Genomic DNA, 13,914 nt, shown 5'->3' with positions numbered 1-13,914 from the left:
AGCAAAAACTGCTTCTCTTTACCAAGAAACACATGTGTTTCTTAATAAAGCTTTTCAAGAGATGAATACACTTTCAAAGAACATGATTATATTTCAAAGCAAAGCTTCTACAGAGAAAAGTAACACTGATCTCACTTCTAACAGTAATTTGCCATGTTGCAAACAACTGCTTTTCTTTACAAAGAAACACTTTTGTGTTTCTTACTAAAGCTATTTTTGAAATGAACTCTTTCAAAACAATGTGATTATCTTCCAAAGTAAAGCTTCTACAGAGAAAAGGAAAACTGATCTCACTTCAAACAGTAATAGATATGTCGGAAAAATCTGCTTCTCTATAAGGAGAAGCACATGTGCATTTCTTAATAAAGCTTTTCCTAAAATGAATACACTTTAAAAAGAACGTGATTATATTTAAAAGCAAAGATTCTACAGAGAAAAGGAACACGGATCTCACTTCTAACAAGCCTTTGACATGTCACAAAGAACTGCTTTGCTTTACAGAAAAAGACATGTGCGTTTCTTACTAAAGCATTTCAAGAAATGAATACACTTTCAAAAGAATGTGATTATCTTTCAAATAAAGCTTCTACAGAGAAAAGGAATACTGATCTCACTTCAAACAATACTTTGACATGTCGCAAACAATTGCTTCTCTTTAACAAGATACACGTGGGTTTCTTAGTAAAGCTTTTCAAGAAATGAATACACTTTCAAAAGAACGTGATTATATTTCAAAGCATAGCTTCTACAGAGAAAAGGAACACTGATCTCACTTCTAACAGTAATTTGACATGTCGCAAACAACTTTTCTTTACACAGAAAGACGTGTGTTTCTTACTAAAGCTATTTATAAAATGAATACACTTTCCAAAGAATGTGACTTTCTTTCAAAGTAAAGCTTCTACGGAGAAAAGGAACATTGATATCACTTCTAACAATAATTTGACACGTCGCAAACAACTGCTTCTCTTTACAGGGAAACACATGTGTGTTTCTTCCTAAAGCTTTTCATGAAATGAATACACTTTGAAATAAATGTGATTATCTTTCAAAGTAAAGCTTCTACAGAGAAAGGAACACTTATCTCTCTTCCAAAAATACTTTGACATGTCGCAAAAAATGGCTTTTCTTTACAGAGAAACAGTTGTGCGTTTCTTACTAAAGCTATTTTTGAAATGAATACACTTTCAAAACAATGAGATTATCTTTCAAAGTAAAGCTTGTAGAGAGAAAAGAAAACTGTTCTCATTTTTAACAGTAATTTGACATGTCACAAACAACTGCTTTTCTTTAGAGAGAAATACATGTATGTTTCTTACTAAAGATTTTCAAGAAATGTATACACTTTCAAAAGAACGTGATTATCTTTCAAATTAAAGCTTGTACAGAGAAAAGGAATATTGATCTCACTTCAAACAATATTTTGACATGTCCCAAACAACTGCTTCTCCTAACCAAGTAACACATGTGCTTTGCTTACTAAAGTTTTAAAGAAATGAATACACTTTTTAAAGAACATGATTATATTTCAAAGCAGAGTTTCTACAGAGAATGGAACACTGATCTCACTTCTAACAATACTTTGACATGTCGCAAACAACTGCTTCTCTTTACAGAGAAACACTTGTGCGTTTCTTACTAAAGCTATTAATGAAATGAATACACTTTCAGAAGAATATGATTATCTTTCAAAGTAAAGTTGTACAGAGAAAGGTAAACTGATCTCACTTCTAACAATACTTTGACATGTCGCAAACAACTGCTTCTCTTTACCAAGAAACACATGTGTTTCTAACTAAAGCTGTTCAAGAAATGTATACACTTTCAAAAGAATGTGATTATCCTTCAAAGTAAAGCTTGTACAAAGAAAAGGAACACTGATATCACTTCTAACAAGACGTTGACATGTCGCAAAAAACTGCTTCTCTTTATCAAGAAACACATGTGTGTTAGTTACTAAAGCTTTTCAGGAAATGAATACACTTTCAAAAGAATGTGATTATCTTTCAAAGTAAATCTTGTACCTAGAAAAGGAATATTGACCTCACTTCAAACAACACTTTGACATGTCGCAAACAACTGCTTCTCCTTACCAAGTAACACAAGTGCGTTTTAACTAAAGCTTTTCAGGAAAGAATACGGTTTCAAAATAGCGTGATTATCTTTCAATGTAAAGCTTGTACAGAGAAAAGGAACACTGATCTCACTAATAACAATACTTTGACATGTCGCAAAAAATGGCCTCTCTTTACAGAGAAACACATGTGCGTTTCTTACTAAAGCTATTTATGAAATAAATACACTTTCAAAGAATGTGGTTATCTTTCAAATTAAAGCTTCTACAGAGAAAAGCAACACTGATCTCAGGTCTAATAGGACGTTGACATGTCGCAAACAACTGCTTCTCATTACCAAGAAACACATGTGCGTTTCTTACTAAAGTTTTTAAAGAAATGAATACACTTTTTAAAGAACCAATTGTATTTCAAAGCAAAGCTTCTACAGAGAATGGAACACTGATCTCACTTCTAACAATACTTTGACATGTCGCAAACAACAGCTTCTCTTTACAGAGAAACACTTGTGCGTTTCTTACTAAAGCTATTAATGAAATGAATACACTTTCAAAGAATGTGATTATCTTTCAAAGTAAAGCTTCTACAGAGAAATGAATACTGATCACACTTCTAACAAGACTTTGACATGTCAGAAACAACTGCTTCTCTTTACCAAGACACACAGGAGCATTATTACTAAAGCATTTCTAGAAATGAATACACTTTCAAAAGAACGTGACTATATTTCAAAATAAAGCTTCCACAGAGAAAATGAACACTGATCTCACTTCTAACAGTAATTTGACATGTCGAAAAGAAGTGCTTTTCTTTACAGAGAAACACATGTACGTTTCTTACTAAAGCTTATCATGAAATGAATACACTTTCAAAAGAATATGATTATACTTCAAAGCAAAGCTTCTACAGAGAAAAGGAACACTGATCTCACTTCTAAAAATACTTGACATGTCGGAAAAAACTGCTTCTCTTTACAGAGAAACACATATGCGTTTCTTCCTAATGCTTTTCATGAAATGAATACACTTTGAAAAGAATGTGATTATCTTTCAAAGTAAAGCTTTTACAGAGAAAGGAACACTGATCTCTCTTCTAAAAATACTTTGACATGATGCATAATACGGCCTTTCTTTACAGAGAAACAACTGTGCGTTTCTTACTAAAGTTATATATGAAACTAATACACTTTCAAAAAACGTGATTATCTTTCAAAATAAAGCTTTGACAGAGAAAAGGAAAACTGATCTCACTTCTAATAGATATTTGACAGTTGCAAACGTCTGCTTCTTTACAGAGAAACTCATGTGTGTTTCATACTAAAACTTTTTAAGAAATGAATACACATTCAAAAGAACGTGATTATCATTCAAAGCAAAGCTTCTACAGAGGATGGAACACTGATCTCACTTCTAACAAGACTTTGACATTTAGGAAACAATTGAATCTCTTTACCAAGTAACACGTGTGTTTCTTACTAAAGCTAATCCTGAAATGAATACACTTTCAAAGGAATGTGATTATCTTTCAAAGTAAAGCTTCTACACAGAAAGGAACACTGATCTCTCTTCTAACAATACTTTGACATGTCGCAAAAAATGGCCTCTCTTTAGAGAAACACATGTGCGTTTCTTACTAAAGCTATTTATGAAATGAACACCCTTTCAAAAGAATGTGATTTTCTTTCAAAGTAAACCTGCTACAGAGAAAAGGAATACTGATTTCACTTCAAACAATACTTTGAATGTCGTAAACAACTGCTTCTCCTTACCAAGATACACATGTGTGTTTCATGCTAAAGCTTTTCAAGAAATGAATACACTTTCAAAAGAATGTGAATATCTTTCAAAGTAAAGCTTGTACAGAGAAAAGGAATACGGATCTCACTTCTACCAATACTTTAACATGTTCCAAAGAACTGCTTCTCTTTACAGAAAAACACATGTGCTTTTCTTACAAAAGCATTTCATGAAATAAATACACATTCAAAAGAACGTTATTATCTTTCAAAGTAAAACTTCTGCAGAGAAAAGGAAAACTAATCTCACTTCTAACAGTAATTTGACATGTCGCAAACATCTGCTTCTCTTTACAGAGAAACACATGTGCGTTTCTTACTAAAGCTTTTCAAGATATGAATACACTTTCAAAAGAACATGTTTATATTTCAAAACAAAGATTCTACAGAGAAAAGGAACACTGATCTCACTTCTAACAATACTTTGACATGTCGTAAACAATGGCTTCTCTTTACAAGGAACAGTTGTGCGTTTCTTACTTAAGTTATTTATGAAATGAATACACTTTCAAAGAATGTGATTATCTTTCAAAGTAAAGTTTCTAAAGAGAAATGAATACTGATCTCACTTCTAACAAGGCTTTGACATGTCAGAAACAACTGCCTTTCCTTACCAAGAAACACATGTGTGTTATTACTAAAGCATTTAAAGAAATAAATACACTTTCAAAAGAACGTGATTATATTTCAAATTAAAGCTTGCACACAGAAAATGACTACTGATCTCACTTCTAACAATACTTTGACATGTCGAAAACAACTGCTTCTCCTTACAGAGAAACACATGTGTGTTTCTTACAAAAGTATTTCATGAAATAAATGCACTTTCAAAAAAACGTGATTATCTTCCAAAGTAAAGTTTCTATAGAGAAAAGGAACACTGATCTCACTTCTAAAAAGACTTTGACATGTAGCAAAAACTGCTTCTCTTTACCAAGAAACACATGTGTTTCTTAATAAAGCTTTTCAAGAGATGAATACACTTTCAAAGAACATGATTATATTTCAAAGCAAAGCTTCTACAGAGAAAAGTAACACTGATCTCACTTCTAACAGTAATTTGCCATGTTGCAAACAACTGCTTTTCTTTACAAAGAAACACTTTTGCGTTTCTTACTAAAGCTATTTTTGAAATGAACTCTTTCAAAACAATGTGATTATCTTCCAAAGTAAAGCTTCTACAGAGAAAAGGAAAACTGATCTCACTTCAAACAGTAATAGATATGTCGAAAAAATCTGCTTCTCTATAAGGAGAAGCACATGTGCATTTCTTAATAAAGCTTTTCCTAAAATGAATACACTTTAAAAAGAACGTGATTATATTTAAAAGCAAAGATTCTACAGAGAAAAGGAACACGGATCTCACTTCTAACAAGCCTTTGACATGTCACAAAGAACTGCTTTGCTTTACAGAAAAAGACATGTGCGTTTCTTACTAAAGCATTTCAAGAAATGAATACACTTTCAAAAGAATGTGATTATCTTTCAAATAAAGCTTCTAAAGAGAAAAGGAATACTGATCTCACTTCAAACAATACTTTGACATGTCGCAAACAATTGCTTCTCTTTAACAAGTTACACGTGGGTTTCTTAGTAAAGCTTTTCAAGAAATGAATACACTTTCAAAAGAACGTGATTATATTTCAAAGCATAGCTTCTACAGAGAAAAGGAACACTGATCTCACTTCTAACAATACTTTGACATGTCGTAAACAATGGCTTCTCTTTACAAGGAACAGTTGTGCGTTTCTTACTTAAGTTATTTATGAAATGAATACACTTTCAAAGAATGTGATTATCTTTCAAAGTAAAGTTTCTAAAGAGAAATGAATACTGATCTCACTTCTAACAAGGCTTTGACATGTCAGAAACAACTGCCTTTCCTTACCAAGAAACACATGTGTGTTATTACTAAAGCATTTAAAGAAATAAATACACTTTCAAAAGAACGTGATTATATTTCAAATTAAAGCTTGCACACAGAAAATGACTACTGATCTCACTTCTAACAATACTTTGACATGTCGAAAACAACTGCTTCTCCTTACAGAGAAACACATGTGTGTTTCTTACAAAAGTATTTCATGAAATAAATGCACTTTCAAAAAAACGTGATTATCTTCCAAAGTAAAGTTTCTATAGAGAAAAGGAACACTGATCTCACTTCTAAAAAGACTTTGACATGTAGCAAAAACTGCTTCTCTTTACCAAGAAACACATGTGTTTCTTAATAAAGCTTTTCAAGAGATGAATACACTTTCAAAGAACATGATTATATTTCAAAGCAAAGCTTCTACAGAGAAAAGTAACACTGATCTCACTTCTAACAGTAATTTGCCATGTTGCAAACAACTGCTTTTCTTTACAAAGAAACACTTTTGCGTTTCTTACTAAAGCTATTTTTGAAATGAACTCTTTCAAAACAATGTGATTATCTTCCAAAGTAAAGCTTCTACAGAGAAAAGGAAAACTGATCTCACTTCAAACAGTAATAGATATGTCGAAAAAATCTGCTTCTCTATAAGGAGAAGCACATGTGCATTTCTTAATAAAGCTTTTCCTAAAATGAATACACTTTAAAAAGAACGTGATTATATTTAAAAGCAAAGATTCTACAGAGAAAAGGAACACGGATCTCACTTCTAACAAGCCTTTGACATGTCACAAAGAACTGCTTTGCTTTACAGAAAAAGACATGTGCGTTTCTTACTAAAGCATTTCAAGAAATGAATACACTTTCAAAAGAATGTGATTATCTTTCAAATAAAGCTTCTACAGAGAAAAGGAATACTGATCTCACTTCAAACAATACTTTGACATGTCGCAAACAATTGCTTCTCTTTAACAAGATACACGTGGGTTTCTTAGTAAAGCTTTTCAAGAAATGAATACACTTTCAAAAGAACGTGATTATATTTCAAAGCATAGCTTCTACAGAGAAAAGGAACACTGATCTCACTTCTAACAGTAATTTGACATGTCGCAAACAACTTTTCTTTACACAGAAAGACGTGTGTTTCTTACTAAAGCTATTTATAAAATGAATACACTTTCCAAAGAATGTGACTTTCTTTCAAAGTAAAGCTTCTACGGAGAAAAGGAACATTGATATCACTTCTAACAATAATTTGACACGTCGCAAACAACTGCTTCTCTTTACAGGGAAACACATGTGTGTTTCTTCCTAAAGCTTTTCATGAAATGAATACACTTTGAAATAAATGTGATTATCTTTCAAAGTAAAGCTTCTACAGAGAAAGGAACACTTATCTCTCTTCCAAAAATACTTTGACATGTCGCAAAAAATGGCTTTTCTTTACAGAGAAACAGTTGTGCGTTTCTTACTAAAGCTATTTTTGAAATGAATACACTTTCAAAACAATGAGATTATCTTTCAAAGTAAAGCTTGTAGAGAGAAAAGAAAACTGTTCTCATTTTTAACAGTAATTTGACATGTCACAAACAACTGCTTTTCTTTAGAGAGAAATACATGTATGTTTCTTACTAAAGATTTTCAAGAAATGTATACACTTTCAAAAGAACGTGATTATCTTTCAAATTAAAGCTTGTACAGAGAAAAGGAATATTGATCTCACTTCAAACAATATTTTGACATGTCCCAAACAACTGCTTCTCCTAACCAAGTAACACATGTGCTTTGCTTACTAAAGTTTTAAAGAAATGAATACACTTTTTAAAGAACATGATTATATTTCAAAGCAGAGTTTCTACAGAGAATGGAACACTGATCTCACTTCTAACAATACTTTGACATGTCGCAAACAACTGCTTCTCTTTACAGAGAAACACTTGTGCGTTTCTTACTAAAGCTATTAATGAAATGAATACACTTTCAGAAGAATATGATTATCTTTCAAAGTAAAGTTGTACAGAGAAAGGTAAACTGATCTCACTTCTAACAATACTTTGACATGTCGCAAACAACTGCTTCTCTTTACCAAGAAACACATGTGTTTCTAACTAAAGCTGTTCAAGAAATGTATACACTTTCAAAAGAATGTGATTATCCTTCAAAGTAAAGCTTGTACAAAGAAAAGGAACACTGATATCACTTCTAACAAGACGTTGACATGTCGCAAAAAACTGCTTCTCTTTATCAAGAAACACATGTGTGTTAGTTACTAAAGCTTTTCAGGAAATGAATACACTTTCAAAAGAATGTGATTATCTTTCAAAGTAAATCTTGTACCTAGAAAAGGAATATTGACCTCACTTCAAACAACACTTTGACATGTCGCAAACAACTGCTTCTCCTTACCAAGTAACACAAGTGCGTTTTAACTAAAGCTTTTCAGGAAAGAATACGGTTTCAAAATAGCGTGATTATCTTTCAATGTAAAGCTTGTACAGAGAAAAGGAACACTGATCTCACTAATAACAATACTTTGACATGTCGCAAAAAATGGCCTCTCTTTACAGAGAAACACATGTGCGTTTCTTACTAAAGCTATTTATGAAATAAATACACTTTCAAAGAATGTGGTTATCTTTCAAATTAAAGCTTCTACAGAGAAAAGCAACACTGATCTCAGGTCTAATAGGACGTTGACATGTCGCAAACAACTGCTTCTCATTACCAAGAAACACATGTGCGTTTCTTACTAAAGTTTTTAAAGAAATGAATACACTTTTTAAAGAACCAATTGTATTTCAAAGCAAAGCTTCTACAGAGAATGGAACACTGATCTCACTTCTAACAATACTTTGACATGTCGCAAACAACAGCTTCTCTTTACAGAGAAACACTTGTGCGTTTCTTACTAAAGCTATTAATGAAATGAATACACTTTCAAAGAATGTGATTATCTTTCAAAGTAAAGCTTCTACAGAGAAATGAATACTGATCACACTTCTAACAAGACTTTGACATGTCAGAAACAACTGCTTCTCTTTACCAAGACACACAGGAGCATTATTACTAAAGCATTTCTAGAAATGAATACACTTTCAAAAGAACGTGACTATATTTCAAAATAAAGCTTCCACAGAGAAAATGAACACTGATCTCACTTCTAACAGTAATTTGACATGTCGAAAAGAAGTGCTTTTCTTTACAGAGAAACACATGTACGTTTCTTACTAAAGCTTATCATGAAATGAATACACTTTCAAAAGAATATGATTATACTTCAAAGCAAAGCTTCTACAGAGAAAAGGAACACTGATCTCACTTCTAAAAATACTTGACATGTCGGAAAAAACTGCTTCTCTTTACAGAGAAACACATATGCGTTTCTTCCTAATGCTTTTCATGAAATGAATACACTTTGAAAAGAATGTGATTATCTTTCAAAGTAAAGCTTTTACAGAGAAAGGAACACTGATCTCTCTTCTAAAAATACTTTGACATGATGCATAATACGGCCTTTCTTTACAGAGAAACAACTGTGCGTTTCTTACTAAAGTTATATATGAAACTAATACACTTTCAAAAAACGTGATTATCTTTCAAAATAAAGCTTTGACAGAGAAAAGGAAAACTGATCTCACTTCTAATAGATATTTGACAGTTGCAAACGTCTGCTTCTTTACAGAGAAACTCATGTGTGTTTCATACTAAAACTTTTTAAGAAATGAATACACATTCAAAAGAACGTGATTATCATTCAAAGCAAAGCTTCTACAGAGGATGGAACACTGATCTCACTTCTAACAAGACTTTGACATTTAGGAAACAATTGAATCTCTTTACCAAGTAACACGTGTGTTTCTTACTAAAGCTAATCCTGAAATGAATACACTTTCAAAGGAATGTGATTATCTTTCAAAGTAAAGCTTCTACACAGAAAGGAACACTGATCTCTCTTCTAACAATACTTTGACATGTCGCAAAAAATGGCCTCTCTTTAGAGAAACACATGTGCGTTTCTTACTAAAGCTATTTATGAAATGAACACCCTTTCAAAAGAATGTGATTTTCTTTCAAAGTAAACCTGCTACAGAGAAAAGGAATACTGATTTCACTTCAAACAATACTTTGAATGTCGTAAACAACTGCTTCTCCTTACCAAGATACACATGTGTGTTTCATGCTAAAGCTTTTCAAGAAATGAATACACTTTCAAAAGAATGTGAATATCTTTCAAAGTAAAGCTTGTACAGAGAAAAGGAATACGGATCTCACTTCTACCAATACTTTAACATGTTCCAAAGAACTGCTTCTCTTTACAGAAAAACACATGTGCTTTTCTTACAAAAGCATTTCATGAAATAAATACACATTCAAAAGAACGTTATTATCTTTCAAAGTAAAACTTCTGCAGAGAAAAGGAAAACTAATCTCACTTCTAACAGTAATTTGACATGTCGCAAACATCTGCTTCTCTTTACAGAGAAACACATGTGCGTTTCTTACTAAAGCTTTTCAAGATATGAATACACTTTCAAAAGAACATGTTTATATTTCAAAACAAAGATTCTACAGAGAAAAGGAACACTGATCTCACTTCTAACAATACTTTGACATGTCGTAAACAATGGCTTCTCTTTACAAGGAACAGTTGTGCGTTTCTTACTTAAGTTATTTATGAAATGAATACACTTTCAAAGAATGTGATTATCTTTCAAAGTAAAGTTTCTAAAGAGAAATGAATACTGATCTCACTTCTAACAAGGCTTTGACATGTCAGAAACAACTGCCTTTCCTTACCAAGAAACACATGTGTGTTATTACTAAAGCATTTAAAGAAATAAATACACTTTCAAAAGAACGTGATTATATTTCAAATTAAAGCTTGCACACAGAAAATGACTACTGATCTCACTTCTAACAATACTTTGACATGTCGAAAACAACTGCTTCTCCTTACAGAGAAACACATGTGTGTTTCTTACAAAAGTATTTCATGAAATAAATGCACTTTCAAAAAAACGTGATTATCTTCCAAAGTAAAGTTTCTATAGAGAAAAGGAACACTGATCTCACTTCTAAAAAGACTTTGACATGTAGCAAAAACTGCTTCTCTTTACCAAGAAACACATGTGTTTCTTAATAAAGCTTTTCAAGAGATGAATACACTTTCAAAGAACATGATTATATTTCAAAGCAAAGCTTCTACAGAGAAAAGTAACACTGATCTCACTTCTAACAGTAATTTGCCATGTTGCAAACAACTGCTTTTCTTTACAAAGAAACACTTTTGCGTTTCTTACTAAAGCTATTTTTGAAATGAACTCTTTCAAAACAATGTGATTATCTTCCAAAGTAAAGCTTCTACAGAGAAAAGGAAAACTGATCTCACTTCAAACAGTAATAGATATGTCGAAAAAATCTGCTTCTCTATAAGGAGAAGCACATGTGCATTTCTTAATAAAGCTTTTCCTAAAATGAATACACTTTAAAAAGAACGTGATTATATTTAAAAGCAAAGATTCTACAGAGAAAAGGAACACGGATCTCACTTCTAACAAGCCTTTGACATGTCACAAAGAACTGCTTTGCTTTACAGAAAAAGACATGTGCGTTTCTTACTAAAGCATTTCAAGAAATGAATACACTTTCAAAAGAATGTGATTATCTTTCAAATAAAGCTTCTAAAGAGAAAAGGAATACTGATCTCACTTCAAACAATACTTTGACATGTCGCAAACAATTGCTTCTCTTTAACAAGTTACACGTGGGTTTCTTAGTAAAGCTTTTCAAGAAATGAATACACTTTCAAAAGAACGTGATTATATTTCAAAGCATAGCTTCTACAGAGAAAAGGAACACTGATCTCACTTCTAACAATACTTTGACATGTCGTAAACAATGGCTTCTCTTTACAAGGAACAGTTGTGCGTTTCTTACTTAAGTTATTTATGAAATGAATACACTTTCAAAGAATGTGATTATCTTTCAAAGTAAAGTTTCTAAAGAGAAATGAATACTGATCTCACTTCTAACAAGGCTTTGACATGTCAGAAACAACTGCCTTTCCTTACCAAGAAACACATGTGTGTTATTACTAAAGCATTTAAAGAAATAAATACACTTTCAAAAGAACGTGATTATATTTCAAATTAAAGCTTGCACACAGAAAATGACTACTGATCTCACTTCTAACAATACTTTGACATGTCGAAAACAACTGCTTCTCCTTACAGAGAAACACATGTGTGTTTCTTACAAAAGTATTTCATGAAATAAATGCACTTTCAAAAAAACGTGATTATCTTCCAAAGTAAAGTTTCTATAGAGAAAAGGAACACTGATCTCACTTCTAAAAAGACTTTGACATGTAGCAAAAACTGCTTCTCTTTACCAAGAAACACATGTGTTTCTTAATAAAGCTTTTCAAGAGATGAATACACTTTCAAAGAACATGATTATATTTCAAAGCAAAGCTTCTACAGAGAAAAGTAACACTGATCTCACTTCTAACAGTAATTTGCCATGTTGCAAACAACTGCTTTTCTTTACAAAGAAACACTTTTGCGTTTCTTACTAAAGCTATTTTTGAAATGAACTCTTTCAAAACAATGTGATTATCTTCCAAAGTAAAGCTTCTACAGAGAAAAGGAAAACTGATCTCACTTCAAACAGTAATAGATATGTCGAAAAAATCTGCTTCTCTATAAGGAGAAGCACATGTGCATTTCTTAATAAAGCTTTTCCTAAAATGAATACACTTTAAAAAGAACGTGATTATATTTAAAAGCAAAGATTCTACAGAGAAAAGGAACACGGATCTCACTTCTAACAAGCCTTTGACATGTCACAAAGAACTGCTTTGCTTTACAGAAAAAGACATGTGCGTTTCTTACTAAAGCATTTCAAGAAATGAATACACTTTCAAAAGAATGTGATTATCTTTCAAATAAAGCTTCTACAGAGAAAAGGAATACTGATCTCACTTCAAACAATACTTTGACATGTCGCAAACAATTGCTTCTCTTTAACAAGATACACGTGGGTTTCTTAGTAAAGCTTTTCAAGAAATGAATACACTTTCAAAAGAACGTGATTATATTTCAAAGCATAGCTTCTACAGAGAAAAGGAACACTGATCTCACTTCTAACAGTAATTTGACATGTCGCAAACAACTTTTCTTTACACAGAAAGACGTGTGTTTCTTACTAAAGCTATTTATAAAATGAATACACTTTCCAAAGAATGTGACTTTCTTTCAAAGTAAAGCTTCTACGGAGAAAAGGAACATTGATATCACTTCTAACAATAATTTGACACGTCGCAAACAACTGCTTCTCTTTACAGGGAAACACATGTGTGTTTCTTCCTAAAGCTTTTCATGAAATGAATACACTTTGAAATAAATGTGATTATCTTTCAAAGTAAAGCTTCTACAGAGAAAGGAACACTTATCTCTCTTCCAAAAATACTTTGACATGTCGCAAAAAATGGCTTTTCTTTACAGAGAAACAGTTGTGCGTTTCTTACTAAAGCTATTTTTGAAATGAATACACTTTCAAAACAATGAGATTATCTTTCAAAGTAAAGCTTGTAGAGAGAAAAGAAAACTGTTCTCATTTTTAACAGTAATTTGACATGTCACAAACAACTGCTTTTCTTTAGAGAGAAATACATGTATGTTTCTTACTAAAGATTTTCAAGAAATGTATACACTTTCAAAAGAACGTGATTATCTTTCAAATTAAAGCTTGTACAGAGAAAAGGAATATTGATCTCACTTCAAACAATATTTTGACATGTCCCAAACAACTGCTTCTCCTAACCAAGTAACACATGTGCTTTGCTTACTAAAGTTTTAAAGAAATGAATACACTTTTTAAAGAACATGATTATATTTCAAAGCAGAGTTTCTACAGAGAATGGAACACTGATCTCACTTCTAACAATACTTTGACATGTCGCAAACAACTGCTTCTCTTTACAGAGAAACACTTGTGCGTTTCTTACTAAAGCTATTAATGAAATGAATACACTTTCAGAAGAATATGATTATCTTTCAAAGTAAAGTTGTACAGAGAAAGGTAAACTGATCTCACTTCTAACAATACTTTGACATGTCGCAAACAACTGCTTCTCTTTACCAAGAAACACATGTGTTTCTAACTAAAGC

Source organism: Chionomys nivalis, chromosome 10 (genome assembly GCF_950005125.1).
Source record: "Chionomys nivalis chromosome 10, mChiNiv1.1, whole genome shotgun sequence".
NCBI lineage: Eukaryota > Metazoa > Chordata > Mammalia > Rodentia > Cricetidae > Chionomys > Chionomys nivalis.
This window is presented reverse-complemented; position numbering follows the sequence as displayed.